The sequence below is a fragment of the Crinia signifera genome, chromosome 12 (genome assembly GCF_055691185.1).
Source record: "Crinia signifera chromosome 12, ASM5569118v1, whole genome shotgun sequence".
NCBI classification, from domain to species: domain Eukaryota; kingdom Metazoa; phylum Chordata; class Amphibia; order Anura; family Myobatrachidae; genus Crinia; species Crinia signifera.
The window spans coordinates 48,655,470-48,678,695 of NC_139228.1; the positions used below are offsets into that span (position 1 = coordinate 48,655,470).

At 39.3% G+C, this 23,226-nt stretch overlaps 42 non-coding genes and 8 pseudogenes across 42 annotated transcripts; all 50 read right to left on the minus strand.

Moving 5' to 3' along the window:
- Positions 1 to 18: 18 nt before the first annotated feature.
- Positions 19 to 137, minus strand: LOC146051134 (5S ribosomal RNA). Its single transcript, XR_014466547.1, has one exon. It is a non-coding gene; the product is annotated as a 5S ribosomal RNA (ribosomal RNA).
- A 345-nt stretch (positions 138 to 482) lies between these two features.
- LOC146051479 (5S ribosomal RNA) lies at positions 483 to 601 on the minus strand (annotated as a pseudogene).
- Positions 602 to 1,054: 453 nt separating this feature from the next.
- LOC146051364 (5S ribosomal RNA) lies at positions 1,055 to 1,173 on the minus strand. The gene has a single exon (XR_014466754.1). It is a non-coding gene; the product is annotated as a 5S ribosomal RNA (ribosomal RNA).
- Positions 1,174 to 1,515: 342 nt separating this feature from the next.
- Positions 1,516 to 1,634, minus strand: LOC146051195 (5S ribosomal RNA). The gene has a single exon (XR_014466601.1). It is a non-coding gene; the product is annotated as a 5S ribosomal RNA (ribosomal RNA).
- Positions 1,635 to 1,978: 344 nt separating this feature from the next.
- On the minus strand, positions 1,979 to 2,087 carry LOC146050788 (5S ribosomal RNA; annotated as a pseudogene).
- Positions 2,088 to 2,430: 343 nt separating this feature from the next.
- LOC146050724 (5S ribosomal RNA) lies at positions 2,431 to 2,549 on the minus strand (annotated as a pseudogene).
- Positions 2,550 to 2,894: 345 nt separating this feature from the next.
- On the minus strand, positions 2,895 to 3,013 carry LOC146051385 (5S ribosomal RNA). The gene has a single exon (XR_014466773.1). It is a non-coding gene; the product is annotated as a 5S ribosomal RNA (ribosomal RNA).
- A 453-nt stretch (positions 3,014 to 3,466) lies between these two features.
- Positions 3,467 to 3,585, minus strand: LOC146051217 (5S ribosomal RNA). Its single transcript, XR_014466621.1, has one exon. It is a non-coding gene; the product is annotated as a 5S ribosomal RNA (ribosomal RNA).
- Positions 3,586 to 3,927: 342 nt separating this feature from the next.
- Positions 3,928 to 4,046, minus strand: LOC146051397 (5S ribosomal RNA). Its single transcript, XR_014466784.1, has one exon. It is a non-coding gene; the product is annotated as a 5S ribosomal RNA (ribosomal RNA).
- Positions 4,047 to 4,386: 340 nt separating this feature from the next.
- Positions 4,387 to 4,505, minus strand: LOC146051241 (5S ribosomal RNA). Its single transcript, XR_014466643.1, has one exon. It is a non-coding gene; the product is annotated as a 5S ribosomal RNA (ribosomal RNA).
- A 344-nt stretch (positions 4,506 to 4,849) lies between these two features.
- On the minus strand, positions 4,850 to 4,968 carry LOC146051102 (5S ribosomal RNA). The gene has a single exon (XR_014466518.1). It is a non-coding gene; the product is annotated as a 5S ribosomal RNA (ribosomal RNA).
- A 342-nt stretch (positions 4,969 to 5,310) lies between these two features.
- LOC146051440 (5S ribosomal RNA) lies at positions 5,311 to 5,429 on the minus strand. Its single transcript, XR_014466823.1, has one exon. It is a non-coding gene; the product is annotated as a 5S ribosomal RNA (ribosomal RNA).
- A 340-nt stretch (positions 5,430 to 5,769) lies between these two features.
- Positions 5,770 to 5,888, minus strand: LOC146051242 (5S ribosomal RNA). The gene has a single exon (XR_014466644.1). It is a non-coding gene; the product is annotated as a 5S ribosomal RNA (ribosomal RNA).
- A 344-nt stretch (positions 5,889 to 6,232) lies between these two features.
- LOC146051268 (5S ribosomal RNA) lies at positions 6,233 to 6,351 on the minus strand. Its single transcript, XR_014466668.1, has one exon. It is a non-coding gene; the product is annotated as a 5S ribosomal RNA (ribosomal RNA).
- Positions 6,352 to 6,694: 343 nt separating this feature from the next.
- On the minus strand, positions 6,695 to 6,813 carry LOC146051329 (5S ribosomal RNA). The gene has a single exon (XR_014466723.1). It is a non-coding gene; the product is annotated as a 5S ribosomal RNA (ribosomal RNA).
- A 344-nt stretch (positions 6,814 to 7,157) lies between these two features.
- LOC146050744 (5S ribosomal RNA) lies at positions 7,158 to 7,276 on the minus strand (annotated as a pseudogene).
- A 344-nt stretch (positions 7,277 to 7,620) lies between these two features.
- Positions 7,621 to 7,739, minus strand: LOC146051367 (5S ribosomal RNA). Its single transcript, XR_014466757.1, has one exon. It is a non-coding gene; the product is annotated as a 5S ribosomal RNA (ribosomal RNA).
- A 343-nt stretch (positions 7,740 to 8,082) lies between these two features.
- LOC146051398 (5S ribosomal RNA) lies at positions 8,083 to 8,201 on the minus strand. Its single transcript, XR_014466785.1, has one exon. It is a non-coding gene; the product is annotated as a 5S ribosomal RNA (ribosomal RNA).
- Positions 8,202 to 8,543: 342 nt separating this feature from the next.
- On the minus strand, positions 8,544 to 8,662 carry LOC146051331 (5S ribosomal RNA). The gene has a single exon (XR_014466725.1). It is a non-coding gene; the product is annotated as a 5S ribosomal RNA (ribosomal RNA).
- A 341-nt stretch (positions 8,663 to 9,003) lies between these two features.
- On the minus strand, positions 9,004 to 9,122 carry LOC146051254 (5S ribosomal RNA). Its single transcript, XR_014466655.1, has one exon. It is a non-coding gene; the product is annotated as a 5S ribosomal RNA (ribosomal RNA).
- A 340-nt stretch (positions 9,123 to 9,462) lies between these two features.
- Positions 9,463 to 9,581, minus strand: LOC146051308 (5S ribosomal RNA). The gene has a single exon (XR_014466704.1). It is a non-coding gene; the product is annotated as a 5S ribosomal RNA (ribosomal RNA).
- Positions 9,582 to 9,926: 345 nt separating this feature from the next.
- LOC146051269 (5S ribosomal RNA) lies at positions 9,927 to 10,045 on the minus strand. Its single transcript, XR_014466669.1, has one exon. It is a non-coding gene; the product is annotated as a 5S ribosomal RNA (ribosomal RNA).
- A 344-nt stretch (positions 10,046 to 10,389) lies between these two features.
- On the minus strand, positions 10,390 to 10,508 carry LOC146051369 (5S ribosomal RNA). Its single transcript, XR_014466759.1, has one exon. It is a non-coding gene; the product is annotated as a 5S ribosomal RNA (ribosomal RNA).
- Positions 10,509 to 10,852: 344 nt separating this feature from the next.
- Positions 10,853 to 10,971, minus strand: LOC146050738 (5S ribosomal RNA; annotated as a pseudogene).
- Positions 10,972 to 11,316: 345 nt separating this feature from the next.
- Positions 11,317 to 11,435, minus strand: LOC146051158 (5S ribosomal RNA). Its single transcript, XR_014466569.1, has one exon. It is a non-coding gene; the product is annotated as a 5S ribosomal RNA (ribosomal RNA).
- Positions 11,436 to 11,778: 343 nt separating this feature from the next.
- Positions 11,779 to 11,897, minus strand: LOC146051406 (5S ribosomal RNA). The gene has a single exon (XR_014466792.1). It is a non-coding gene; the product is annotated as a 5S ribosomal RNA (ribosomal RNA).
- A 343-nt stretch (positions 11,898 to 12,240) lies between these two features.
- LOC146051165 (5S ribosomal RNA) lies at positions 12,241 to 12,359 on the minus strand. Its single transcript, XR_014466575.1, has one exon. It is a non-coding gene; the product is annotated as a 5S ribosomal RNA (ribosomal RNA).
- Positions 12,360 to 12,703: 344 nt separating this feature from the next.
- LOC146051460 (5S ribosomal RNA) lies at positions 12,704 to 12,822 on the minus strand (annotated as a pseudogene).
- A 339-nt stretch (positions 12,823 to 13,161) lies between these two features.
- Positions 13,162 to 13,280, minus strand: LOC146051243 (5S ribosomal RNA). The gene has a single exon (XR_014466645.1). It is a non-coding gene; the product is annotated as a 5S ribosomal RNA (ribosomal RNA).
- A 345-nt stretch (positions 13,281 to 13,625) lies between these two features.
- LOC146051271 (5S ribosomal RNA) lies at positions 13,626 to 13,744 on the minus strand. Its single transcript, XR_014466670.1, has one exon. It is a non-coding gene; the product is annotated as a 5S ribosomal RNA (ribosomal RNA).
- A 344-nt stretch (positions 13,745 to 14,088) lies between these two features.
- On the minus strand, positions 14,089 to 14,207 carry LOC146051486 (5S ribosomal RNA; annotated as a pseudogene).
- A 344-nt stretch (positions 14,208 to 14,551) lies between these two features.
- Positions 14,552 to 14,670, minus strand: LOC146051438 (5S ribosomal RNA). The gene has a single exon (XR_014466821.1). It is a non-coding gene; the product is annotated as a 5S ribosomal RNA (ribosomal RNA).
- Positions 14,671 to 15,015: 345 nt separating this feature from the next.
- Positions 15,016 to 15,134, minus strand: LOC146051160 (5S ribosomal RNA). Its single transcript, XR_014466570.1, has one exon. It is a non-coding gene; the product is annotated as a 5S ribosomal RNA (ribosomal RNA).
- Positions 15,135 to 15,476: 342 nt separating this feature from the next.
- On the minus strand, positions 15,477 to 15,595 carry LOC146051039 (5S ribosomal RNA). Its single transcript, XR_014466460.1, has one exon. It is a non-coding gene; the product is annotated as a 5S ribosomal RNA (ribosomal RNA).
- Positions 15,596 to 15,939: 344 nt separating this feature from the next.
- LOC146051319 (5S ribosomal RNA) lies at positions 15,940 to 16,058 on the minus strand. Its single transcript, XR_014466714.1, has one exon. It is a non-coding gene; the product is annotated as a 5S ribosomal RNA (ribosomal RNA).
- Positions 16,059 to 16,399: 341 nt separating this feature from the next.
- LOC146051255 (5S ribosomal RNA) lies at positions 16,400 to 16,518 on the minus strand. Its single transcript, XR_014466656.1, has one exon. It is a non-coding gene; the product is annotated as a 5S ribosomal RNA (ribosomal RNA).
- Positions 16,519 to 16,861: 343 nt separating this feature from the next.
- LOC146051320 (5S ribosomal RNA) lies at positions 16,862 to 16,980 on the minus strand. The gene has a single exon (XR_014466715.1). It is a non-coding gene; the product is annotated as a 5S ribosomal RNA (ribosomal RNA).
- Positions 16,981 to 17,325: 345 nt separating this feature from the next.
- Positions 17,326 to 17,444, minus strand: LOC146051283 (5S ribosomal RNA). Its single transcript, XR_014466681.1, has one exon. It is a non-coding gene; the product is annotated as a 5S ribosomal RNA (ribosomal RNA).
- A 345-nt stretch (positions 17,445 to 17,789) lies between these two features.
- LOC146051135 (5S ribosomal RNA) lies at positions 17,790 to 17,908 on the minus strand. The gene has a single exon (XR_014466548.1). It is a non-coding gene; the product is annotated as a 5S ribosomal RNA (ribosomal RNA).
- A 343-nt stretch (positions 17,909 to 18,251) lies between these two features.
- On the minus strand, positions 18,252 to 18,370 carry LOC146051146 (5S ribosomal RNA). Its single transcript, XR_014466558.1, has one exon. It is a non-coding gene; the product is annotated as a 5S ribosomal RNA (ribosomal RNA).
- Positions 18,371 to 18,711: 341 nt separating this feature from the next.
- LOC146051196 (5S ribosomal RNA) lies at positions 18,712 to 18,830 on the minus strand. The gene has a single exon (XR_014466602.1). It is a non-coding gene; the product is annotated as a 5S ribosomal RNA (ribosomal RNA).
- Positions 18,831 to 19,175: 345 nt separating this feature from the next.
- Positions 19,176 to 19,294, minus strand: LOC146051081 (5S ribosomal RNA). The gene has a single exon (XR_014466499.1). It is a non-coding gene; the product is annotated as a 5S ribosomal RNA (ribosomal RNA).
- Positions 19,295 to 19,849: 555 nt separating this feature from the next.
- LOC146051166 (5S ribosomal RNA) lies at positions 19,850 to 19,968 on the minus strand. Its single transcript, XR_014466576.1, has one exon. It is a non-coding gene; the product is annotated as a 5S ribosomal RNA (ribosomal RNA).
- Positions 19,969 to 20,312: 344 nt separating this feature from the next.
- LOC146051461 (5S ribosomal RNA) lies at positions 20,313 to 20,431 on the minus strand (annotated as a pseudogene).
- A 344-nt stretch (positions 20,432 to 20,775) lies between these two features.
- Positions 20,776 to 20,894, minus strand: LOC146051446 (5S ribosomal RNA). Its single transcript, XR_014466829.1, has one exon. It is a non-coding gene; the product is annotated as a 5S ribosomal RNA (ribosomal RNA).
- A 342-nt stretch (positions 20,895 to 21,236) lies between these two features.
- Positions 21,237 to 21,355, minus strand: LOC146051197 (5S ribosomal RNA). Its single transcript, XR_014466603.1, has one exon. It is a non-coding gene; the product is annotated as a 5S ribosomal RNA (ribosomal RNA).
- Positions 21,356 to 21,700: 345 nt separating this feature from the next.
- Positions 21,701 to 21,819, minus strand: LOC146051333 (5S ribosomal RNA). The gene has a single exon (XR_014466727.1). It is a non-coding gene; the product is annotated as a 5S ribosomal RNA (ribosomal RNA).
- Positions 21,820 to 22,164: 345 nt separating this feature from the next.
- LOC146051300 (5S ribosomal RNA) lies at positions 22,165 to 22,283 on the minus strand. The gene has a single exon (XR_014466697.1). It is a non-coding gene; the product is annotated as a 5S ribosomal RNA (ribosomal RNA).
- A 342-nt stretch (positions 22,284 to 22,625) lies between these two features.
- On the minus strand, positions 22,626 to 22,744 carry LOC146051360 (5S ribosomal RNA). The gene has a single exon (XR_014466750.1). It is a non-coding gene; the product is annotated as a 5S ribosomal RNA (ribosomal RNA).
- Positions 22,745 to 23,088: 344 nt separating this feature from the next.
- LOC146051321 (5S ribosomal RNA) lies at positions 23,089 to 23,207 on the minus strand. Its single transcript, XR_014466716.1, has one exon. It is a non-coding gene; the product is annotated as a 5S ribosomal RNA (ribosomal RNA).
- Positions 23,208 to 23,226: the final 19 nt, after the last annotated feature.

Here is a 23,226-nt window from a genome sequence, read left to right on the forward strand (position 1 = left end):
TTGCCAGTAATGGGAAAAAACCTACAGCACCTGGTGTTCCCATGTGGTCTCCCAACCAAGTACTAAACAGGCCCAACACTGCTTAGCTTCCAATATCAGACGAGATTGGGTGTGTCCAATGTGGTATGGCTGTAGGTGAGATACAGGCACTTTTTTGCCCTCTTCTACTTCTATAACCAGGTAAGTTAATAAAAAAGTTTCCTAACTGTATTGGCTTACTGAAAAAAATCATGTGTTGGTAATGTAAAAAGACCTAAAGGACATGATATTAGCAGGTGGTCTCAAATTAAACTACTAAAGAGGCTCAACACTGTTTAGCTGCCAAAAGCATTTGGAATTGGGCCGAAACAGTGTGGTAAGTCTTTAGATGATGGCTATTGTGTCTGTTTGACCTCTCCCAAATGTCTGTATTGGCAATAAAAATAAAAAGTTTTCAATTTAAATAGCAAGAGAATAAAAACAATTTGCCAGTAATGGGAAAAAACCTACAGCACCTGGTGTTTCCATGTGGTCTCCCACCCAAGTACTAACCAGGCCCAACACTGCTTAGCTTCGAAGATCAGACGAGATTGGGCGTATCTAATGTGGTATGGCTGTTGGTGAGATACCTGCACTTTTTTGCCCTCTTCTACTTCTATAACCAGGTAAGCTAATAAAAAAGTTTCCTAACTGTATTGGCTTACTGAAATAAATCATGTGTTGGTAATGTAAAAAGACCTACAGGACATGATATTAGCAGGTGGTCTCAAATTAAACTACTAAAGAGGCTCAACACTGTTTAGCTGCCAAAAGCAGTTGGAATCATGTGTTGGTAATGTAAAAAGACCTACAGGACATGATATTAGCAGGTGGTCTCAAATTAAACTACTAAAGAGGCTCAACACTGTTTAGCTGCCAAAAGCAGTTGGAATTGGGCCTAAACAGTGTGGTAAGTTTTTAGGTGATGGCTATTGTGTCTGTTTGACCTCTCCCAAATGTCTGTATTGGCAATAAAAAGAAAAAGTTTCCAATTTAAATAGCTAGAGAATAAAAACAATTTGCCAGTAATGGGAAATCCCTACAGCACCTGGTGTTCCCATGTGGTCACCCACCCAAGTACTAACCAGGCCCATTACCGCTTAGCTTCCAAGATCAGACGAGATTGGGCGTATCCAATGTGGTATGACTGTAGGTGAGATACAGGCACTTTTTTGCACTCTTCTACTTCTATAACCAGGTAAGCTAATAAAAAAGTTTCCTAACTGTTTTGGCTTACTGAAAAAAATCATGTGTTGATAATGTAAAAAGACCTACAGGACATGATATAAGCAGGTGGTCCCAAATTAAACTACTAAAGAGGCTCAACACTGTTTAGCTGCCAAAAGCAGTTGGGATTGGGCCTAAACAGTGTAGGAAGTTTTTAGGTGATGGCTATTGTGTCTGTTTGACCTCTTCCAAATGTCTGTACTGGCAATAAAAAAAAGTTTCCAATTTAAATAGCTAGAGAATAAAAACAATTTGCAAGTAATGGGAAAAAACCTACCGCACCTGGTGTTCCCATGTGGTCTCCCACCCAAGTACTAACCAGGCCCATCACTGCTTAGCTTCCAAGATCAGATGAGATTGGGCGTATCCAATGTAGTATGGCTGTAGGTGAGATACTGGCACTTTTTTGCACTCTTCTACTTCTATAACCAGGTAAGCTAATAAAAAATTTTCCTAACTGTTTTGGCTTACTGAAAAAAATCATGTGTTGGTCATGTAAAAAGACCTACAGGACATGATATTAGCAGGTGGTCTCAAATTAAACTACTAAAGAGGCTCAACACTGTTTAGCTGCCAAAAGCAGTTGGAATTGGGCCTAAACACTGTGGTAAGTTTTTAGGTGATAGCTATTGTGTCTGTTTGACCTCTTCCAAATGTCTGTACTGGCAATAAAAAGAAAAAGTTTCCAATTTAAATAGCTAGAGAATAAAAACAATTTGCCAGTAATGGTAAAAACCTACAGCACCTGGTGTTCCCATGTGGTCTCCCACCCAAGTACTAAACAGGCCCAACACTGCTTAGCTTCCGAGATTGGGTGTGTCCAATGTGGTATGGCTATAGATGAGATACAGGCACTTTTTTGCCCTCTTCTACTTCCATAACCAGGTAAGCTAATAAAAAAGTTTCCTAACTGTTTTGGCTTACTGAAAAAAATCATGTGTTGGTAATGTAAAAAGACCTACAGGACATAATATTAGCAGGTGGTCTCAAATTAATCTACTAAAGAGGCTCAACACTGTTTAGCTGCCAAAAGCAGTTGGAATTGGGCCTAAACAGTGTGGTAAGTTTTTAGGGGATGGCTATTGTGTCTGTTTGACCTCTTCCAAATGTCTGTACTGGCAATAAAAAAAAGTTTCCAATTTAAATAGCTAGAGAATAAAAACAATTTGCCAGTAATGGGAAAAAAACCTACAGCACCTGGTGTTCCCATGTGGTCTCCCACCCAAGTACTAACCAGGCCCATCACTGCTTAGCTTCCAAGATCAGACAAGATTAGGCTTATTCAATGTGGTATGGTTGTAGGTGAGATACAGGCACTTTTTTGCCCTCTTCTACTTCTATAACCAGGTAAGCTAATCAAAAAGTTTCCTAACTGTTTTGGCTTACTGAAAAAAATCATGTGTTGGTCATGTAAAAAGACCTACAGGACATGATATAAGCAGGTGGTCTCAAATTAAACTACTAAAGAGGCTCAACACTATTTAGCTGCCAAAAGCAGTTGGAATTGGGCCGAAACGTTGTGGTAAGTCTTTAGGTGATGGCTATTGTGTCTGTTTGACCTCTCCCAAATGTCTGTATTGGCAATAAAAATAAAAAGTTTCCAATTTAAATAGCAAGAGAATAAAAACAATTTGCCAGTAATGGGAAAAAACCTACAGCACCTGGTGTTTCCATGTGGTCTCCCACCCAAGTACTAACCAGGCCCAACACTGCTTAGCTTCGAAGATCAGACGAGATTGGGCGTATCCAATGTGGTATGGCTGTTGGTGAGATACCTGCACTTTTTTGCCCTCTTCTACTTCTATAACCAGGTAAGCTAATAAAAAAGTTTCCTAACTGTATTGGCTTACTGAAAAAAATCATGTGTTGGTAATGTAAAAAGACCTACAGGACATGATATTAGCAGGTGGTCTCAAATTAAACTACTAAAGAGGCTCAACACTGTTTAGCTGCCAAAAGCAGTTGGAATCATGTGTTGGTAATGTAAAAAGACCTACAGGACATGATATTAGCAGGTGGTCTCAAATTAAACTACTAAAGAGGCTCAACACTGTTTAGCTGCCAAAAGCAGTTGGAATTGGGCCTAAACAGTGTGGTAAGTTTTTAGGTGATGGCTATTGTGTCTGTTTGACCTCTCCCAAATGTCTGTATTGGCAATAAAAAGAAAAAGTTTCCAATTTAAATAGCTAGAGAATAAAAACAATTTGCCAGTAATGGGAAATCCCTACAGCACCTGGTGTTCCCATGTGGTCACCCACCCAAGTACTAACCAGGCCCATCACTGCTTAGCTTCCAAGATCAGACGAGATTGGGCGTATCCAATGTGGTATGACTGTAAGTGAGATACAGGCACTTTTTTGCACTCTTCTACTTCTATAACCAGGTAAGCTAATAAAAAAGTTTCCTAACTGTTTTGGCTTACTGAAAAAAATCATGTGTTGATAATGTAAAAAGACCTACAGGACATGATATAAGCAGGTGGTCCCAAATTAAACTACTAAAGAGGCTCAACACTGTTTAGCTGCCAAAAGCAGTTGGGATTGGGCCTAAACAGTGTAGGAAGTTTTTAGGTGATGGCTATTGTGTCTGTTTGACCTCTTCCAAATGTCTGTACTGGCAATAAAAAAAAGTTTCCAATTTAAATAGCTAGAGAATAAAAACAATTTGCCAGTAATGGGAAAAAACCTACCGCACCTGGTGTTCCCATGTGGTCTCCCACCCAAGTACTAACCAGGCCCATCACTGCTTAGCTTCCAAGATCAGATTAGATTGGGCGTATCCAATGTAGTATGGCTGTAGGTGAGATACAGGCACTTTTTTGCACTCTTCTACTTCTATAACCAGGTAAGCTAATAAAAAAATTTCCTAACTGTTTTGGCTTACTGAAAAAAATCATGTGTTGATAATGTAAAAAGACCTACAGGACATGATATAAGCAGTAGGTCTCAAATTAAACTACTAAAGAGGCTCAACACTGTTTAGCTGCCAAAAGCAGTTGGGATTGGGCCTAAGCAGTGTGGTAAGTTTTTAGGTGATGGCTATTGTGTCTGTTTGACCTCTTCCAAATGTCTGTACTGGAAATAAAAAAAGTTTCCAATTTAAATAGCTAGAGAATAAAAACAATTTGCCAGTAATGAGAAAACCCTATAGCACCTGGTGTTCCCATGTGGTCACCCACCCAAGTACTAACCAGGCCCATCACTGCTTAGCTTCCAAGATCAGACGAGATTGGGCGTATCCAATGTGGTATGGCTGTAGGTGAGATACAGGCACTTTTTTGCTCTCTTCTACTTCTATAACCAGGTAAGCTAATAAAAAAAATTCCTAACTGTTTTGGCTTACTGAAAAAAATCATGTGTTGGTCATGTAAAAAGACCTACAGGACATGATATTAGCAGGTGGTCTCAAATTAAACTACTAAAGAGGCTCAACACTGTTTAGCTGCCAAAAGCAGTTGGAATTGGGCCTAAACAGTGTGGTAAGTTTTTAGGTGATGGCTATTGTGTCTGTTTGACCTCTCCCAAATGTCTGTATTGGCAATAAAAAGAAAAAGTTTCCAATTTAAATAGCTAGAGAATAAAAACAATTTGCCAGTAATGGGAAATCCCTACAGCACCTGGTGTTCCCATGTGGTCACCCACCCAAGTACTAACCAGGCCCATCACTGCTTAGCTTCCAAGATCAGACGAGATTGGGCGTATCCAATGTGGTATGACTGTAGGTGAGATACAGGCACTTTTTTGCACTCTTCTACTTCTATAACCAGGTAAGCTAATAAAAAAGTTTCCTAACTGTTTTGGCTTACTGAAAAAAATCATGTGTTGATAATGTAAAAAGACCTACAGGACATGATATAAGCAGGTGGTCCCAAATTAAACTACTAAAGAGGCTCAACACTGTTTAGCTGCCAAAAGCAGTTGGGTTTGGGCCTAAACAGTGTATGAAGTTTTTAGGTGATGGCTATTGTGTCTGTTTGACCTCTTCCAAATGTCTGTACTGGCAATAAAAAAAAGTTTCCAATTTAAATAGCTAGAGAATAAAAACAATTTGCCAGTAATGGGAAAAAACCTACAGGACCTGGTGTTCCCATGTGGTCTCCCACCCAAGTACTAACCAGGCCCATCACTGCTTAGCTTCCAAGATCAGATTAGATTGGGCGTATCCAATGTAGTATGGCTGTAGGTGAGATACAGGCACTTTTTTGCACTCTTCTACTTCTATAACCAGGTAAGCTAATAAAAAAATTTCCTAACTGTTTTGGCTTACTGAAAAAAATCATGTGTTGATAATGTAAAAAGACCTACAGGACATGATATAAGCAGTAGGTCTCAAATTAAACTACTAAAGAGGCTCAACAATGTTTAGCTGCCAAAAGCAGTTGGGATTGGGCCTAAGCAGTGTGGTAAGTTTTTAGGTGATGGCTATTGTGTCTGTTTGACCTCTTCCAAATGTCTGTACTGGAAATAAAAAATGTTTCCAATTTAAATAGCTAGAGAATAAAAACAATTTGGCAGTAATGAGAAAACCCTATAGCACCTGGTGTTCCCATGTGGTCACCCACCCAAGTACTAACCAGGCCCATCACTGCTTAGCTTCCAAGATCAGACGAGATTGGGCGTATCCAATGTGGTATGGCTGTAGGTGAGATAAAGGCACTTTTTTGCTCTCTTCTACTTCTATAACCAGGTAAGCTAATAAAAAAAATTCCTAACTGTTTTGGCTTACTGAAAAAAATCATGTGTTGGTTATGTAAAAAGACCTACAGGACATGATATAAGCAGGTGGTCTCAAATTAAACTACTAAAGAGGCTCAACACTGTTTAGCTGCCAAAAGCAGTTGGAATTGGGCCTAAACAGTGTGGTAAGTTTTTAGGTGATGGCTTTTGTGTCTGTTTGACCTCTTCCAAATGTCTGTACTGGCAAAAAAGAGAAAAAGTTTCCAATTTAAAAAGCTAGAGAATAAAAACAATTTGCCAGTAATGGGCAAAACCTACAGCACCTGGTGTTCCCATGTGGTCTCCCACCCAAGTACTAAACAGGCCCAACAGTGCTTAGCTTCCAAGATCAGACGAGATTGGGTGTGTCCAAAGTGGTATGGCTGTATGTGAGACAAAGGCACTTTTTTGCACTCTTCTACTTCTATAACCAGGTAAGCTAATAAAAAAGTTTCCTAACTGTTTTGGCTTACTAAAAAAAATCATGTGTTGATTATGTAAAAAGACCTACAGGACATGATATAAGCAGGTGGTCTCAAATTAAACTACTAAAGAGGCTCAACACTGTTTAGCTGCCAAAAGCAGTTGGGATTGGGCCTAAACAGTGTGGTAAGTTTTTAGGTGATGGCTATTGTGTCTGTTTGACCTCTTCCAAATGTCTGTACTGTCAATAAAAAAAAAGTTTCCAATTTAAATAGCTAGAGAATAAAAACAATTTGCCAGTAATGGGAAAAAACCTACAGCACCTGGTGTTCCCATGTGGTCACCCACCCAAGTACTAACCAGGCCCAACACTGCATAGCTTCCAAGATCAGACGAGATTGGGCGTATCGATTGTGGTATGGCTGTAGGTGAGATACAGGCACTTTTTTGCCCTCTTCTACTTCTATAACCAGGTAAGCTAATAAAAAAGTTTCCTAACTGTTTTGGCTTACTGAAAAAATTCATGTGTTGATAATGTAAAAAGACCTACAGGACATGATATAAGCAGGTGGTCTCAAATTAAACTACTAAAGATTCTCAACACCTTTTAGCTGCCAAAAGCAGTTGGAATTGGGCCTAAACTCTGTGGTAAGTTTTTAGGTGATAGCTATTGTGTCTGTTTGACCTCTTCCAAATGTCTGTACTGGCAATAAAAAGAAAAAGTTTCCAATTTAAATAGCTAGAGAATAAAAACAATTTGCCAGTAATGGGAAAAACATACAGCAACTGGTGTTCCCATGTGGTCTCCCACCCAAGTACAAAACAGGCCCAACACTGCTTAGCTTCCAAGATCAGACGAGATTGGGTATGTCCAATGTGGTATGCCTATATATGAGATACAGGCACTTTTTTGCCCTCTTCTACTTCCATAACCAGGTAAGCTAATAAAAAAGTTTCCTAACTGTTTTGGCTTACTGAAAAAAATCATGTGTTGGTAATGTAAAAAGACCTACAGGACATAATTTTAGCAGGTGGTCTCAAATTAAACTACTAAAGAGGCTCAACACTGTTTAGCTGCCAAAAGCAGTTGGAATTGGGCCTAAACAGTGTGGTAAGTTTTTAGGTGATGGCTATTGTGTCTGTTTGACCTCTCCCAAATGTCTGTATTGGCAATAAAAAGAAAAAGTTTCCAATTTAAATAGCTAGAGAATAAAAACAATTTGCCAGTAATGGGAAATCCCTACAGCACCTGGTGTTCCCATGTGGTCACCCACCCAAGTACTAACAAGGCCCATCACTGCTTAGCTTCCAAGATCAGACGAGATTGGGCGTATCCAATGTGGTATGACTGTAGGTGAGATGCAGGCACTTTTTTGCACTCTTCTACTTCTATAACCAGGTAAGCTAATAAAAAAGTTTCCTAACTGTTTTGGCTTACTGAAAAAAATCATGTGTTGATAATGTAAAAAGACCTACAGGACATGATATAAGCAAGTTGTTTCCTAATTAAACTACTAAAGAGACTAAACACTGTTTAGCTGCCAAAAGCAGTTGGGATTGGGCCTAAACAGTGTAGGAAGTTTTTAGGTGATGGCTATTGTGTCTGTTTGACCTCTTCCAAATGTCTGTACTGGCAATAAAAAAAAGTTTCCAATTTAAATAGCTAGAGAATAAAAACAATTTGCCAGTAATGGGAAAAAACCTACAGCACCTGGTGTTCCCATGTGGTCTCCCACCCAAGTACTAACCAGGCCCATTACTGCTTAGCTTCCAAGATCAGATTAGATTGGGCGTATCCAATGTAGTATGGCTGTAGGTGAGATACAGGCACTTTTTTGCACTCTTCTACTTCTATAACCAGGTAAGCTAATAAAAAAGTTTCCTAACTGTTTTGGCTTACTGAAAAAAATCATGTGTTGATAATGTAAAAAGACCTACAGGACATGATATAAGCAGGTGGTCCCAAATTAAACTACTAAAGAGGCTCAACACTGTTTAGCTGCCAAAAGCAGTTGGGATTGGGCCTAAACAGTGTAGGAAGTTTTTAGGTGATGGCTATTGTGTCTGTTTGACCTCTTCCAAATGTCTGTACTGGCAATAAAAAAAAGTTTCCAATTTAAATAGCTAGAGAATAAAAACAATTTGCCAGTAATGTGAAAAAACCTACAGCACCTGGTGTTCCCATGTGGTCTCCCACCCAAGTACTAACCAGGTCCATCACTGCTTAGCTTCCAAGATCAGATTAGATTGGGCGTATCCAATGTAGTATGGCTGTAGGTGAGATACAGGCACTTTTTTGCACTCTTCTACTTCTATAACCAGGTAAGCTAATAAAAAATTTTCCTAACTGTTTTGGCTTACTGAAAAAAATCATGTGTTGATAATGTAAAAAGACCTACAGGACATGATATAAGCAGTAGGTCTCAAATTAAACTACTAAAGAGGCTCAACACTGTTTAGCTGCCAAAAGCAGTTGGGATTGGGCCTAAGCAGTGTGGTAAGTTTTTAGGTGATGGCTATTGTGTCTGTTTGACCTCTTCCAAATGTCTGTACTGGAAATAAAAAAAGTTTCCAATTTAAATAGCTAGAGAATAAAAACAATTTGCCAGTAATGGGAAAAAACCTACAGCACCTGGTGTTCCCATGTGGTCTCCCACCCAAGTACTAACCAGGCCCATCACTGCTTAGCTTCCAAGATCAGATTAGATTGGGCGTATCCAATGTAGTATGGCTGTAGGTGAGATACAGGCACTTTTTTGCACTCTTCTACTTCTATAACCAGGTAAGCTAATAAAAAATTTTCCTAACTGTTTTGGCTTACTGAAAAAAATCATGTGTTGATAATGTAAAAAGACCTACAGGACATGATATAAGCAGTAGGTCTCAAATTAAACTACTAAAGAGGCTCAACACTGTTTAGCTGCCAAAAGCAGTTGGGATTGGGCCTAAGCAGTGTGGTAAGTTTTTAGGTCATGGCTATTGTGTCTGTTTGACCTCTTCCAAATGTCTGTACTGGAAATAAAAAAAGTTTCCAATTTAAATAGCTAGAGAATAAAAACAATTTGCCAGTAATGAGAAAACCCTATAGCACCTGGTGTTCCCATGTGGTCACCCACCCAAGTACTAACCAGGCCCATCACTGCTTAGCTTCCAAGATCAGACGAGATTGGGCGTATCCAATGTGGTATAGCTGTAGGTGAGATACAGGCACTTTTTTGCTCTCTTCTACTTCTATAACCAGGTAAGCTAATAAAAAAAATTCCTAACTGTTTTGGCTTACTGAAAAAAATCATGTGTTGGTCATGTAAAAAGACCTACAGGACATGATATAAGCAGGTGGTCTCAAATTAAACTACTAAAGAGGCTCAACACTGTTTAGCTGCCAAAAGCAGTTGGAATTGGGCCTAAACAGTGTGGTAAGTTTTTAGGTGATGGCTTTTGTGTCTGTTTGACCTCTTCCAAATGTCTGTACTGGCAAAAAAGAGAAAAAAGTTTCCAATTTAAAAAGCTAGAGAATAAAAACAATTTGCCAGTAATGGGCAAAACCTACAGCACCTGGTGTTCCCATGTGGTCTCCCACCCAAGTACTAAACAGGCCCAACAGTGCTTAGCTTCCAAGATCAGACGAGATTGGGTGTGTCCAAAGTGGTATGGCTGTATGTGAGATAAAGGCACTTTTTTGCACTCTTTTACTTCTATCACCAGGTAAGCTAATAAAAAAGTTTCCTAACTGTTTTGGCTTACTAAAAAAAATCATGTGTTGATAATGTAAAAAGACCTACAGGACATGATATAAGCAGGTGGTCTCAAATTAAACTACTAAAGAGGCTCAACACTGTTTAGCTGCCAAAAGCAGTTGGGATTGGGCCTAAACAGTGTGGTAAGTTTTTAGGTGATGGCTATTGTGTCTGTTTGACCTCTTCCAAATGTCTGTACTGTCAATAAAAAAAAAGTTTCCAATTTAAATAGCTAGAGAATAAAAACAATTTGCCAGTAATGGGAAAAAAACCTTCAGCACCTGGTGTTCCCATGTGGTCACCCACCCAAGTACTAACCAGGCCCATCACTGCTTAGCTTCCAAGATCAGACGAGATTGGGCGTATCGATTGTGGTATGGCTGTAGGTGAGATACAGGCACTTTTTTGCCCTCTTCTACTTCTATAACCAGGTAAGCTAATAAAAAAGTTTCCTAACTGTTTTGGCTTACTAAAAAAAATCATGTGTTGATAATGTAAAAAGACCTACAGGACATGATATAAGCAGGTGGTCTCAAATTAAACTACTAAAGATTCTCAACACTGTTTAGCTGCCAAAAGCAGTTGGAATTGGGCCTAAACTCTGTGGTAAGTTTTTAGGTGATAGCTATTGTGTCTGTTTGACCTCTTCCAAATGTCTGTACTGGCAATAAAAAGAAAAAGTTTCCAATTTAAATAGCTAGAGAATAAAAACAATTTGCCAGTAATGGGAAAAACAAACAGCAACTGGTGTTCCCATGTGGTCTCCCACCCAAGTACAAAACAGGCCCAACACTGCTTAGCTTCCAAGATCAGACGAGATTGGGTGTGTCCAATGTGGTATGGCTATAGATGAGATACAGGCACTTTTTTGCCCTCTTCTACTTCCATAACCAGGTAAGCTAATAAAAAAGTTTCCTAACTGTTTTGGCTTACTGAAAAAAATCATGTGTTGGTAATGTAAAAAGACCTACAGGACATAATTTTAGCAGGTGGTCTCAAATTAAACTACTAAAGAGGCTCAACACTGTTTAGCTGCCAAAAGCAGTTGGAATTGGGCCTAAACAGTGTGGTAAGTTTTTAGGTGATGGCTATTGTGTCTGTTTGACCACTCCCAAATGTCTGTATTGGCAATAAAAAGAAAAAGTTTCCAATTTAAATAGCTAGAGAATAAAAACAATTTGCCAGTAATGGGAAAAAACCTACAGCACCTGGTGTTCCCATGTGGTCACCCACCCAAGTACTAACCAGGCCCATCACTGCTTAGCTTCCAAGATCAGACCAGATTGGGCGTATCCAATGTGGTATGACTGTAGGTGAGATACAGGCACTTTTTTGCACTTTTCTACTTCTATAACCAGGTAAGCTAATAAAAAAGTTTCCTAACTGTTTTGGCTTACTGAAAAAAATCATGTGTTGATAATGTAAAAAGACCTACAGGACATGATATAAGCAGGTGGTCCCAAATTAAACTACTAAAGAGGCTCAACACTGTTTAGCTGCCAAAAGCAGTTGGAACTGGGCCTAAACAGTGTGGTAAGTTTTTAGGTGATGGCTTTTGTGTCTGTTTGACCTCTTCCAAATGTCTGTACTGTCAATAAAAAAAAAGTTTCCAATTTAAATAGCTAGAGAATAAAAACAATTTGCCAGTAATGGGAAAAAACCTACAGCACCTGGTGTTCCCATGTGGTCTCCCACCCAAGTACTTAACAGGCCCAACAGCGCTTAGCTTCCAACATCAGACGAGATTGGGTGTGTCCACAGTGGTATGGCTGTATGTGAGATAAAGGCACTTTTTTGCACTCTTCTACTTCTATAACCAGGTAAGCTAATAAAAAAGTTTCCTAACTGTTTTGGCTTACTAAAAAAAATCATGTGTTGATAATGTAAAAAGACCTACAGGACATGATATAAGCAGGTGGTCTCAAATTAAACTACTAAAGAGGCTCAACACTGTTTAGCTGCCAAAAGCAGTTGGGATTTGGCCTAAACAGTGTGGTAAGTTTTTAGGTGATGGCTATTGTGTCTGTTTGACCTCTTCCAAATGTCTGTACTGTCAATAAAAAAAAAGTTTCCAATTTAAATAGCTAGAGAATAAAAACAATTTGCCAGTAATGGGAAAAAACCTACAGCACCTGGTGTTCCCATGTGGTCACCCACCCAAGTACTAACCAGGCCCATCACTGCTTAGCTTCCAAGATCAGACGAGATTGGGCGTATCGATTGTGGTATGGCTGTAGGTGAGATACAGGCACTTTTTTGCCCTCTTCTACTTCTATAAAAAGGTAAGCTAATAAAAAAGTTTCCTAACTGTTTTGGCTTACTGAAAAAAATCATGTGTTGATAATGTAAAAAGACCTACAGGACATGATATAAGCAGGTGGTCTCAAATTAAACTACTAAAGATTCTCAACACTGTTTAGCTGCCAAAAGCAGTTGGAATTGGGCCTAAACTCTGTGGTAAGTTTTTATGTGATAGCTATTGTGTCTGTTTGACCTCTTCCAAATATCTGTACTGGCAATAAAAAGAAAAAGTTTCCAATTTAAATAGCTAGAGAATAAAAACAATTTGCCAGTAATGGGAAAAACATACAGCAACTGGTGTTCCCATGTGGTCTCCCACCCAAGTACAAAACAGGCCCAACACTGCTTAGCTTCCAAGATCAGACGAGATTGGGTGTGTCCAATGTGGTATGGCTATAGATGAGATACAGGCACTTTTTTGCCCTCTTCTACTTCCATAACCAGGTAAGCTAATAAAAAGTTTCCTAACTGTTTTGGCTTACTGAAAAAAATCATGTGTTGATAATGTAAAAAGACCTACAGGACATGATATAAGCAGTAGGTCTCAAATTAAACTACTAAAGAGGCTCAACACTGTTTAGCTGCCAAAAGCAGTTGGGATTGGGCCTAAGCAGTGTGGTAAGTTTTTAGGTGATGGCTATTGTGTCTGTTTGACCTCTTCCAAATGTCTGTACTGGAAATAAAAAAAGTTTCCAATTTAAATAGCTAGAGAATAAAAACAATTTGCCAGTAATGAGAAAACCCTATAGCACCTGGTGTTCCCATGTGGTCACCCACCCAAGTACTAACCAGGCCCATCACTGCTTAGCTTCCAAGATCAGACGAGATTGGGCGTATCCAATGTGGTATGGCTGTAGGTGAGATACAGGCACTTTTTTGCTCTCTTCTACTTCTATAACCAGGTAAGCTAATAAAAAAAATTCCTAACTGTTTTGGCTTACTGAAAAAAATCATGTGTTGGTCATGTAAAAAGACCTACAGGACATGATATAAGCAGGTGGTCTCAAATTAAACTACTAAAGAGGCTCAACACTGTTTAGCTGCCAAAAGCAGTTGGAATTGGGCCTAAACAGTGTGGTAAGTTTTTAGGTGATGGCTTTTGTGTCTGTTTGACCTCTTCCAAATGTCTGTACTGGCAAAAAAGAGAAAAAAGTTTCCAATTTAAAAAGCTAGAGAATAAAAACAATTTGCCAGTAATGGGCAAAACCTACAGCACCTGGTGTTCCCATGTGGTCTCCCACCCAAGTACTAAACAGGCCCAACAGTGCTTAGCTTCCAAGATCAGACGAGATTGGGTGTGTCCAAAGTGGTATGGCTGTATGTGAGATAAAGGCACTTTTTTGCACTCTTTTACTTCTATCACCAGGTAAGCTAATAAAAAAAGTTTCCTAACTGTTTTGGCTTACTAAAAAAAATCATGTGTTGATAATGTAAAAAGACCTACAGGACATGATATAAGCAGGTGGTCTCAAATTAAACTACTAAAGAGGCTCAACACTGTTTAGCTGCCAAAAGCAGTTGGGATTGGGCCTAAACAGTGTGGTAAGTTTTTAGGTGATGGCTATTGTGTCTGTTTGACCTCTTCCAAATGTCTGTACTGTCAAAAAAAAAAAGTTTCCAATTTAAATAGCTAGAGAATAAAAACAATTTGCCAGTAATGGGAAAAAAACCTTCAGCACCTGGTGTTCCCATGTGGTCACCCACCCAAGTACTAACCAGGGCCATCACTGCTTAGCTTCCAAGATCAGACGAGATTGGGCGTATCGATTGTGGTATGGCTGTAGGTGAGATACAGGCACTTTTTTGCCCTCTTCTACTTCTATAACCAGGTAAGCTAATAAAAAAGTTTCCTAACTGTTTTGGCTTACTGAAAAAAATCATGTGTTGATAATGTAAAAAGACCTACAGGACATGATATAAGCAGGTGGTCTCAAATTAAACTACTAAAGATTCTCAACACTGTTTAGCTGCCAAAAGCAGTTGGAATTGGGCCTAAACTCTGTGGTAAGTTTTTAGGTGATAGCTATTGTGTCTGTTTGACCTCTTCCAAATGTCTGTACTGGCAATAAAAAGAAAAAGTTTCCAATATAAATAGCTAGAGAATAAAAACAATTTGCCAGTAATGGGAAAAACATACAGCAACTGGTGTTCCCATGTGGTCTCCCACCCAAGTACAAAACAGGCCCAACACTGCTTAGCTTCCAAGATCAGATGAGATTGGGTGTGTCCAATGTGGTATGGCTATAGATGAGATACAGGCACTTTTTTGCCCTCTTCTACTTCCATAACCAGGTAAGCTAATAAAAAAGTTTCCTAACTGTTTTGGCTTACTGAAAAAAATCATGTGTTGGTAATGTAAAAAGACCTACAGGACATAATTTTAGCAGGTGGTCTCAAATTAAACTACTAAAGAGGCTCAACACTGTTTAGCTGCCAAAAGCAGTTGGAATTGGGCCTAAACAGTGTGGTAAGTTTTTAGGTGATGGCTATTGTGTCTGTTTGACCTCTCCCAAATGTCTGTATTGGCAATAAAAAGAAAAAGTTTCCAATTTAAATAGCTAGAGAATAAAAACAATTTGCCAGTAATGGGAAAAAACCTACAGCACCTGGTGTTCCCATGTGGTCACCCACCCAAGTACTAACCAGGCCCATCACTGCTTAGCTTCCAAGATCAGACCAGATTGGGCGTATCCAATGTGGTATGACTGTAGGTGAGATGCAGGCACTTTTTTGCACTTTTCTACTTCTATAACCAGGTAAGCTAATAAAAAAGTTTCCTAACTGTTTTGGCTTACTGAAAAAAATCATGTGTTGATAATGTAAAAAGACCTACAGGACATGATATAAGCAGGTGGTCCCAAATTAAACTACTAAAGAGGCTCAACACTGTTTAGCTGCCAAAAGCAGTTGGGATTGGGCCTAAACAGTGTGGTAAGTTTTTAGGTGATGGCTATTGTGTCTGTTTGACCTCTTCCAAATGTCTGTACTGGCAATAAAAAAAAGTTTCCAATTTAAATAGCTAGAGAATAAAAACAATTTGCCAGTAATGGGAAAAAACCTACCGCACCTGGTGTTCCCATGTGGTCTCCCACCCAAGTACTAACCAGGCCCATCACTGCTTAGCTTCCAAGATCAGATGAGATTGGGCGTATCCAATGTGGTATGGCTGTAGGTGAGATACAGGCACTTTTTTGCACTCTTCTACTTCTATAACCAGGTAAGCTAATAAAAAAGTTTCCTAACTGTTTTGGCTTACTGAAAAAAATCATGTGTTGATAATGTAAAAAGACCTACAGGACATGGATATAAGCAGGTGGTCTCAAATTAAACTACTAAAGAGGCTCAACACTGTTTAGCTGCCAAAAGCAGTTGGGATTGGGCCTAAACAGTGTGGTAAGTTTTTAGGTGATGGCTATTGTGTCTGTTTGACCTCTTCCAAATGTCTGTACTGGCAATAAAAAAAAAGTTTCCAATTTATATAGCTAGAGAATAAAAACAATTTGCCAGTAATGGGAAAAAACCTACAGCACCTGGTGTTCCCATGTGGTCACCCACCCAAGTACTAACCAGGCCCATCACTGCTTAGCTTCCAAAATCAGACAAGATTGGGCGTATCCAATGTGGTATGGCTATAGGTGAGATACAGGCACTTTTTTGCACTCTTCTACTTCTATAACCAGGTAAGCTAATCAAAAAGTTTCCTAACTGTTTTGGCTTACTGAAAAAAATCATGTGTTGATAATGTAAAAAGACCTACAGGACATGATATAAGCAGGTGGTCTCAAATTAAACTACAAAAGAGGCTCAACACTGTTTAGCTGCCAAAAGCAGTTGGGATTGGGCCTAAACAGTGTGGTAAGTTTTTAGGTGATGGCTATTGTGTCTGTTTGACCTCTTCCAAATGTCTGTACTGGCAATAAAAAAAAGTTTCCAATTTAAATAGCTAGAGAATAAAAACAATTTGCCAGTAATGGGAAAACCCTACAGCACCTGGTGTTCCCATGTGGTCACCCACCCAAGTACTAACCAGGCCCATCACTGCTTAGCTTCCAAGATCAGACGAGATTGGGCATATCCATTGTGGTATGGCTGTAGGTGAGAAACAGGCACTTTTTTGCACTCTTCTACTTCTATAACCAGGTAAGCTAATAAAAAAGTTTCCTAACTGTTTTGGCTTACTGAAAAAAATCATGTGTCGATAATGTAAAAAGACCTACAGGACATGATATAAGCAGGTGGTCTCAAATTAAACTACTAAAGAGGCTCAACACTGTTTAGCTGCCAAAAGCAGTTGGGATTGGGCCTAAACAGTGTGGTAAGTTTTTAGGTGATGGCTATTGTGTCTGTTTGACCTCTTCCAAATGTCTGTACTGGCAATAAAAAAAAAGTTTCCAATTTATATAGCTAGAGAATAAAAACAATTTGCCAGTAATGGGAAAAAACCTACAGCACCTGGTGTTCCCATGTGGTCACCCACCCAAGTACTAACCAGGCCCATCACTGCTTAGCTTCCAAAATCAGACAAGATTGGGCGTATCCAATGTGGTATGGCTATAGGTGAGATACAGGCACTTTTTTGCACTCTTCTACTTCTATAACCAGGTAAGCTAATCAAAAAGTTTCCTAACTGTTTTGGCTTACTGAAAAAAAATCATGTGTTGATAATGTAAAAAGACCTACAGGACATGATATAAGCAGGTGGTCTCAAATTAAACTACAAAAGAGGCTCAACACTGTTTAGCTGCCAAAAGCAGTTGGAATTGGGCCTAAACACTGTGGTAAGTTTTTAGGTGATAGCTATTGTGTCTGTTTGACCTCTTCCAAATGTCTGTACTGGCAATAAAAAGAAAAAGTTTCCAATTTAAATAGCTAGAGAATAAAAACAATTTGCCAGTAATGGGAAAAACCTACAGCAACTGGTGTTCCCATGTGGTCTCCCACCCAAGTACTAAACAGGCCCAACACTGCTTAGCTTCCAAGATCAGACGAGATTGGGTGTGTCCAATGTGGTATGGCTATAGATGAGATACAGGCACTTTTTTGCCCTCTTCTACTTCCATAACCAGGTAAGCTAATAAAAAAGTTTCCTAACTGTTTTGGCTTACTGAAAAAAATCATGTGTTGGTAATGTAAAAAGACCTACAGGACGTAATATTAGCAGGTGGTCTTAAATTAAACTACTAAAGAGGCTCAACACTGTTTAGCTGCCAAAAGCAGTTGGAATTGGGCCTAAACAGTGTGGTAAGTTTTTAGGTGATGGCTATTGTGTCTGTTTGACCTCTCCCAAATGTCTGTATTGGCAATAAAAAGAAAAAGTTTCCAATTTAAATAGCTAGAGAATAAAAACAATTTGCCAGTAATGGGAAAAAACCTACAGCACCTGGTGTTCCCATGTGGTCACCCACCCAAGTACTAACCAGGCCCATCACTGCTTAGTTTCCAAGATCAGACGAGATTGGGCGTATCCAATGTGGTATGACTGTAGGTAAGATACAGGCACTTTTTTGCACTCTTCTACTTCTATAACCAGGTAAGCTAATAAAAAAGTTTCCTAACTGTTTTGGCTTACTGAAAAAAATCATGTGTTGATAATGTAAAAAGACCTACAGGACATGATATAAGCAGGTGGTCCCAAATTAAACTACTAAAGAGGCTCAACACTGTTTAGCTGCCAAAAGCAGTTGGGATTGGGCCTAAACAGTGTGGTAAGTTTTTAGGTGATGGCTATTGTGTCTGTTTGACCTCTTCCAAATGTCTGTACTGGCAATAAAAAAAAAGTTTCCAATTTATATAGCTAGAGAATAAAAACAATTTGCCAGTAATGGGAAAAAACCTACAGCACCTGGTGTTCCCATGTGGTCACCCACCCAAGTACTAACCAGGCCCATCACTGCTTAGCTTCCAAAATCAGACGAGATTGGGCATATCCAATGTGGTATGGCTGTAGGTGAGATACAGGCACTTTTTTGCACTCTTCTACTTCTATAACCAGGTAAGCTAATAAAAAAGTTTCCTAACTGTTTTGGCTTACTGAAAAAAATCATGTGTTGATAATGTAAAAAGACCTACAGGACATGATATAAGCAGGTGGTCTCAAATTAAACTACAAAAGAGGCTCAACACTGTTTAGCTGCCAAAAGCAGTTGGGATTGGGCCTAAACAGTGTGGTAAGTTTTTAGGTGATGGCTATTGTGTCTGTTTGACCTCTTCCAAATGTCTGTACTGGCAATAAAAAAAAGTTTCCAATTTAAATAGCTAGAGAATAAAAACAATTTGCCAGTAATGGGAAAACCCTACAGCACCTGGTGTTCCCATGTGGTCACCCACCCAAGTACTAACCAGACCCATCACTGCTTAGCTTCCAAGATCAGACGAGATTGGGCGTATCCAATGTGGTATGGCTGTAGGTGAGATACAGGCACTTTTTTGCCCTCTTCTACTTCTATAACCAGGTAAGCTAATAAAAAAGTTTCCTAACTGTTTTGGCTTACTGAAAAAAAACATGTGTTGGTCATGTAAAAAGACCTACAGGACATGATATAAGCAGGTGTTCTCAAATTAAACTACTAAAGAGGCTCAACACTGTTTAGCTGCCAAAAGCAGTTGGAATTGGGCCTAAACAGTGTGGTAAGTTTTTAGGTGATGGCTTTTGTGTCTGTTTGACCTCTTCCAAATGTCTGTACTGGCAAAAAAGAGAAAAAAGTTTCCAATTTAAAAAGCTAGAGAATAAAAACAATTTGCCAGTAATGGGCAAAACCTACAGCACCTGGTGTTCCCATGTGGTCTCCCACCCAAGTACTAAACAGGCCCAACACTGCTTAGCTTCCAAGATCAGATGAGATTGGGTGTGTCCAAAGTGGTATGGCTGTATGTGAGATAAAGGCACTTTTTTGCACTCTTCTACTTCTATCACCAGGTAAGCTAATAAAAAAGTTTCCTAACTGTTTTGGCTTACTAAAAAAAATCATGTGTTGATAATGTAAAAAGACCTACAGGACATGATATAAGCAGGTGGTCTCAAATTAAACTACTAAAGAGGCTCAACACTGTTTAGCTGCCAAAAGCAGTTGGGATTGGGCCTAAACAGTGTGGTAAGTTTTTAGGTGATGGCTATTGTGTCTGTTTGACCTCTTCCAAATGTCTGTACTGTCAATAAAAAAAAAGGGTACTTATGTATTATCTGGACTCCCATGTTAAATGCACCCCATTTTTTCATACCCCTACTATCCAACTACGCACGGAGTTGATTTATATATAGTGTGGCGAGCGCAGCGAGCCACCGTGCCCGAAGCGTGGTGAGCGCAGCGAGCCCCGCGAGGGGACGTGGTCTCATAAGAAAAACGGGAGTCCAGATATTACATAAGTACCAAAAAAAGTTTCCAATTTAAATAGCTAGAGAATAAAAACAATTTGCCAGTAATGGGAAAAAACCTACAGCACCTGGTGTTCCCATGTGGTCACCCACCCAAGTACTAACCAGGCCCATCACTGCTTAGCTTCCAAGATCAGACGAGATTGGGCGTATCGATTGTGGTATGGCTGTAGGTGAGATACAGGCACTTTTTTGCCCTCTTCTACTTCTATAACCAGGTAAGCTAATAAAAAAGTTTCCTAACTGTTTTGGCTTACTGAAAAAAATCATGTGTTGATAATGTAAAAAGACCTACAGGACATGATATAAGCAGGTGGTCTCAAATTAAACTACTAAAGATTCTCAACACTGTTTAGCTGCCAAAAGCAGTTGGAATTGGGCCTAAACTCTGTGGTAAGTTTTTAGGTGATAGCTATTGTGTCTTTTTGACCTCTTCCAAATGTCTGTACTGGCAATAAAAAGAAAAAGTTTCCAATTTAAATAGCTAGAGAATAAAAACAATTTGCCAGTAATGGGAAAAACATACAGCAACTGGTGTTCCCATGTGGTCTCCCACCCAAGTACAAAACAGGCCCAACACTGCTTAGCTTCCAAGATCAGACGAGATTGGGTGTGTCCAATGTGGTATGGCTATAGATGAGATACAGGCACTTTTTTGCCCTCTTCTACTTCCATAACCAGGTAAGCTAATAAAAAAGTTTCCTAACTGTTTTGGCTTACTGAAAAAAATCATGTGTTGGTAATGTAAAAAGACCTACAGGACATAATTTTAGCAGGTGGTCTCAAATTAAACTACTAAAGAGGCTCAACACTGTTTAGCTGCCAAAAGCAGTTGGAATTGGGCCTAAACAGTGTGGTAAGTTTTTAGGTGATGGCTATTGTGTCTGTTTGACCTCTCCCAAATGTCTGTATTGGCAATAAAAAGAAAAAGTTTCCAATTTAAATAGCTAGAGAATAAAAACAATTTGCCAGTAATGGGAAATCCCTACAGCACCTGGTGTTCCCATGTGGTCACCCACCCAAGTACTAACCAGACCCATCACTGCTTAGCTTCCAAAATCAGACGAGATTGGGCATATCCAATGTGGTATGGCTGTAGGTGAGATACAGGCACTTTTTTTCACTCTTCTACTTCTATAACCAGGTAAGCTAATAAAAAAGTTTCCTAACTGTTTTGGCTTACTGAAAAAAATCATGTGTTGATAATGTAAAAAGACCTACAGGACATGATATAAGCAGGTGGTCTCAAATTAAACTACAAAAGAGGCTCAACACTGTTTAGCTGCCAAAAGCAGTTGGGATTGGGCCTAAACAGTGTGGTAAGTTTTTAGGTGATGGCTATTGTGTCTGTTTGACCTCTTCCAAATGTCTGTACTGGCAATAAAAAAAAAGTTTCCAATTTAAATAGCTAGAGAATAAAAACAATTTGCCAGTAATGGGAAAACCCTACAGCACCTGGTGTTCCCATGTGGTCACCCACCCAAGTACTAACCAGACCCATCACTGCTTAGCTTCCAAGATCAGACGAGATTGGGCGTATCCAATGTGGTATGGCTGTAGGTGAGATACAGGCACTTTTTTGCCCTCTTCTACTTCTATAACCAGGTAAGCTAATAAAAAAGTTTCCTAACTGTTTTGGCTTACTGAAAAAAAACATGTGTTGGTCATGTAAAAAGACCTACAGGACATGATATAAGCAGGTGTTCTCAAATTAAACTACTAAAGAGGCTCAACACTGTTTAGCTGCCAAAAGCAGTTGGAATTGGGCCTAAACAGTGTGGTAAGTTTTTAGGTGATGGCTTTTGTGTCTGTTTGACCTCTTCCAAATGTCTGTACTGGCAAAAAAGAGAAAAAAGTTTCCAATTTAAAAAGCTAGAGAATAAAAACAATTTGCCAGTAATGGGCAAAACCTACAGCACCTGGTGTTCCCATGTGGTCTCCCACCGAAGTACTAAACAGGCCCAACACTGCTTAGCTTCCAAGATCAGACGAGATTAGGCTTATTCAATGTGGTATGGCTGTAGGTAAGATACAGGCACTTTTTTACCCTCTTCTACTTCTATAACCAGGTAAGCTAAGCAAAAAGTTTTCTAACTGTTTTGGCTTACTGAAAAAAATCATGTGTTGATAATGTAAAAAGACCTACAGGACATAATATAAGCATGTGGTCTCAAATTAAACTACTAAAGAGGCTCAACACTGTTTAGCTGCCAAAAGCAGTTGGAATTGGGCCTAAGCAGTGTGGTAAGTTTTTAGGTGATGGCTATTGTGTCTGTTTGACCTCTCCCAAATGTCTGTATTGGCAATAAAAAGAAAAAGTTTCCAATTTAAATAGCTAGAGAATAAAAACAATTTGCCAGTAATGGGAAAAAACCTACAGCACCTGGTGTTCCCATGTGGTCACCCACCCAAGTACTAACCAGGCCCATCACTGCTTAGCTTCCAAGATCAGACCAGATTGGGCATATCCAATGCGGTATGACTGTAGGTGAGATACAGGCACTTTTTTGCACTTTTCTACTTCTATAACCAGGTAAGCTAATAAAAAAGTTTCCTAACTGTTTTGGCTTACTGAAAAAAATCATGTGTTGATAATGTAAAAAGACCTACAGGACATGATATAAGCAGGTGGTCCCAAATTAAACTACTAAAGAGGCTCAACACTGTTTAGCTGCCAAAAGCAGTTGGGATTGGGCCTAAACAGTGTGGTAAGTTTTTAGGTGATGGCTATTGTGTCTGTTTGACCTCTTCCAAATGTCTGTACTGGCAATAAAAAAAAGTTTCCAATTTAAATAGCTAGAGACTAAAAACAATTTGCCAGTAATGGGAAAAAACCTACAGCACCTGGTGTTCCCATGTGGTCTCCCACCCAAGTACTAACCAGGCCCATCACTGCTTAGCTTCCAAGATCAGATGAGATTGGGCGTATCCAATGTGGTATGGCTGTAGGTGAGATACAGGCACTTTTTTGCACTCTTCTACTTCTATAACCAGGTAAGCTAATAAAAAAGTTTCCTAACTGTTTTGGCTTACTGAAAAAAATCATGTGTTGATAATGTAAAAAGACCTACAGGACATGGATATAAGCAGGTGGTCTCAAATTAAACTACTAAAGAGGCTCAACACTGTTTAGCTGCCAAAAGCAGTTGGGATTGGGCCTAAACAGTGTGGTAAGTTTTTAGGTGATGGCTATTGTGTCTGTTTGACCTCTTCCAAATGTCTGTACTGGCAATAAAAAAAAAGTTTCCAATTTATATAGCTAGAGAATAAAAACAATTTGCCAGTAATGGGAAAAAACCTACAGCACCTGGTGTTCCCATGTGGTCACCCACCCAAGTACTAACCAGGCCCATCACTGCTTAGCTTCCAAAATCAGACAAGATTGGGCGTATCCAATGTGGTATGGCTATAGGTGAGATACAGGCACTTTTTT